The 3941-nt window shown below is 39.6% G+C and overlaps 1 pseudogene; it reads left to right on the top strand.

Annotated features, from left to right (window-relative positions):
* Positions 1-396: 396 nt before the first annotated feature.
* Positions 397-576, top strand: LOC121564204 (annotated as a pseudogene).
* The last annotated feature ends 3365 nt before the right edge of the window (positions 577-3941 follow it).

Below are 3941 nucleotides of genomic sequence, written 5' to 3'. Positions count from 1 at the left end.
GAGAGTCAAGGTGGAGTGTCGGCGGGGTGCATTCTACAGGGGTATGTATAACTGTATTCTGTCGTTTAAATTGAAATGTAGGCTAAGCCTTTGTAAATATTCGATATACTGAGTTTTATTCAGAGTTCCCTTTGGTATATGTGTATGTTTTTTTTTTTTTATAATAGTTTTTATTCCTTTGAAAGATCAGCTTTGGGAGATTGTTAGAGGCAATTGTTTACATGCGTCTCTTGAATGTAGGCCTTTTAGCTGGTCAGGTTCCTCAGAACAGCACTTTTTTTAGGAGTTTTGCTATTTTGATACGGTTAAGGTACGTACTGTTTTTGTAAATCCATGTTATGTACAACGTTATGCACTGAATTTGTACTTGTATTTGAATGTGAAATGAAAATAAAAATTATTTTTCCCACAAAAAAATAAAAATCTATTCTTATCAGTTTAATATCTGACAACGTCCCTATCTGGGGACCATATATTAAATTGATTTTTGGAACAGGGAGATGGAATAGGGGCTTGCTCCGTCCACTCCACGCATCGACCTGGTATTGCAGTACCTCCAGGAACGGTGCACCCCCTGTCATTGTAAAGATAAAGCAGGCAAAGACAACAGAAATGCTTTGTTATATTCCATTAGGATCACAATGTATTTTATATTTTCACATTTGACCATCTTCATCTCAATGTCAATGATGGCTAGAAAGTGATGGTGAAGTCAGTCACTGTTATATTGACTATGATAGCTGATGTGAATGGTGCGTTAATCATCTAATCAAATCAATGTTTATTCGTCACATGCACAGGATACAGGGTGTAAATGGTACAGTGATAATGCTTTAAAGATAATACTTTTAAAAAATCTTGGCATAGATTGGGAGTTTATCAACGTTGGGAATAACCACTTTTGACTGTTACAAAGTAACACATTTGTAGGTTCGTAAGTCACGTGGTCATCTGCCCTCCAATCGGAAATGACAGAAAGCGTTTATAAATTAAATCCAGATTAACAGCTAAATCGGAATAATAATATATTAAATACGGGTGGGGGAATCAATTTGGAGATAATAATATTGACATAACATTTGATCTTATATCAAATATCTCTGGTAGCGTTGATGCCACGGGAACTGAGCAATTGTCCACTTGGTGGCGCAAGTGTTCCACTGACCGTCGCATTTGAATGTTGAACCACTTGACTTCAATACATCATCAACGCAAATAATATGAACAATAAAAATAGCCTTTTTATTTTACATGTCTGTAGAGCCTTGTACGATAAGACCACGTTGAAGATGCCTTCATAAAGTTGCCGTCCTAAATTACTAGAGGCCAAACTTCAGATGTCCATGGCACTGGACTGCAGTAAGAGCTAGGCCTACAGTGCGGCCCTACGGAGCGGTCCTGGTGTATGGTCCTGGCTGCCTAAATGTTCCCTCCACATAATAAACTGTACAAACATGCACTTAGAGGGTTACCTTTACAATTAGCCTTACTGAGTCACTACAACAAACTTCCTATCATGGACATGAAATGCCATTAGGCCTAATGAAGATACCTATATGTAAGTTACTTAGTTGGTGTCTTGTGAATCAACTGGTATGCGATCAGGGTTTAATATTTCCCCGATATTATACAAATGTTCCATCCCGAGAATAAATCACTCTTCTCCCGGGTAACCCGGTATTTTCCGCCAAAACCGAAGTGTCATTCATTTACATTATATTCACATTTACGTCATTTAGCAGACGCTCTTATCCAGAGCGACTTACAAATTGGTGCATTCACCCTATAGCCAGTGGGAAAACCACTTTATCCTATCCCAGGTATTCCTTAAAGAGGTGGGGTTTCAAATGTCTCCGGAAGGTGGTGAGTGACTCCGCTGTCCTGGCGTCGTGAGGGGAGCTTGTTCCACCATTGGGGTGCCAGAGCAGCGAACAGTTTTGACTGGGCTGAGCGGGAACTATGCTTCTGCAGAGGAAGGGAGCCAGCAGGCCAGAGGTGGATGAACGCAATGCCCTCGTTTGGGTGTAGGGACTGATCAGAGCCTGAAGGTACGGAGGTGCCGTTCCCTCACAGCTCCATAGGGCAAGCACCATGGACTTGTAACAGAATGCGAGCTTCAACTGGAAGCCAGTGGAGTGTGCATTATAACACTTATAAATGTCTGGATTTGATTAGAGCTTTGATCAGCATGAAAATACAAACCTGATGCTACCTGAGCCTGATCAGACATATATTAAATACATGTTATAATACATTTTACAAATCCAAATCCCAGATGAAGAATAAGACACTATTTCAAGCATAGTACATGTAATGTTAGCCAAGTACAATGTAATTACTAGTTGTTACACAGGATTTAGCCAATTAAAATTAAGTGTATCTTTAGGAGTACTTGTAATTAATGTGTACAGTACATTACCCATCCTGACAACCTGGCCCTCAATTTAAAGCTTGTGGAAGTGACATCCAAGTGGGGAGAATAAATACACTAGAACACCACAGAGTATCTGTATAGGGAAAATCATTCAGAGCACACTGTGCTGCCAATCACAGTGTAAGGTGCGACATTTGCGGGTGTGGAGAGCTCGTTAGAGGATAGAGAAAGCTTGCATTGAAGAGCTGGGCATCGTGTTATGACCTGCATTATCTGAATTAGGCCCACAGAATTATACCTACAGAGGAGCGGCTTCTATGGAGGAACTTTGAATGTCTGAACTTCAGGAGTTGGTTTAACGTTGGACCAGAGCAGATGTTAGCTAGCTAGCTAACAACCTTGTTTGTGCAGTGCAGTGTAGCACTAGAATTAAAAACATGTCTTACCTTTATGTCGTTAATAAATCCAATGTGAAACGTGTGACTATAGTATCCTTAACTAGCATTGAAAAAAGTTAATCCATTCTTCTCAAATTAAACATATCTCCTAATTTCTGAATCATGCTTGTAACGTTGTCAGTAGAGATACAGTAACCTATGCTTCAGAGGGGAGGAGCAGGTAGTTTCCACACGCACACCCACTGGCAAAGATTTCCATTCCAGCTGGCAGGCAGAAACTGGAATACGTTTCTACAGTGAGCTTTGTTGCGATTTTTGTGGGACTGGAGAAAATACCGGGAAAGGAAAATAAGGTTATTACCTGGATTACATGCTTTTTAAAATAACTGCTGTTCCTAAAAAGTATAGAACACTTTTTCCGGTTCTTTCCTGAACCGGTTCCAATCCTAGAGAAATTATGTGGATGAAGGTCATGCTTGGGCTAATAAACTATAAAGGGAAATAAATTGCCACAGTTTACACTTTTTTTTAGTAATTTAATGAAATGTTGTAATCTGATCTCGGAATGCACGGACCGTTAGTAGTGGGGGAACAGGAAGTTCCGGGCAGACGCGCACCATTCTTCACAATAAAGAAAGCGTCTGAACTGTGCAGTCAAGAAGATAACCTTTGTGTCCGTTTCTATTTATTACTAGAGGTATGTAATAGCACGTTTAAACTTTCTAATGTCGAAAGAACATACCATGCTAGGTAACAAATCCGTTAAGGTATTATCACGTTTGGTAAAGGTTTGATGTGTTCTTTTTGTGTCAAACCGAGTGAGTGAAAGAACGTGATAAAAACTATTTTACCAGTCACATAGCTAGAGATGTTGGGTTTGTCTGAGTGGATGTACATAATTTTCTCATGTTAGTTTAATAAATAATCAATTTATTTGAGATTTTGAGTTCGTTTTGCATGTTATTGGTTTTGTGTAAAATTCCCAAGCTGGTAAAATGGCGGAGCCCTCTCGGTCAGCGTCAACGGACTTCAGTGAGGACAGTGCGGGTGCATCAGATAGAGACAATTTCACGGTCGCACTACTGTTTTGAAGATGAATGTAATGATTATCAGTTTTCTACATGTGTACTAATATTCAGACACATTCTGTTGTTTCTGTCTTTATCAAT

Source organism: Coregonus clupeaformis, unplaced genomic scaffold, assembly GCF_020615455.1.
Source record: "Coregonus clupeaformis isolate EN_2021a unplaced genomic scaffold, ASM2061545v1 scaf2362, whole genome shotgun sequence".
NCBI classification, from domain to species: Eukaryota; Metazoa; Chordata; class Actinopteri; order Salmoniformes; family Salmonidae; genus Coregonus; species Coregonus clupeaformis.
The sequence above is the reverse complement of the archived record's forward strand: the minus strand, read 5'-3'. Positions and strand labels throughout refer to the sequence as shown.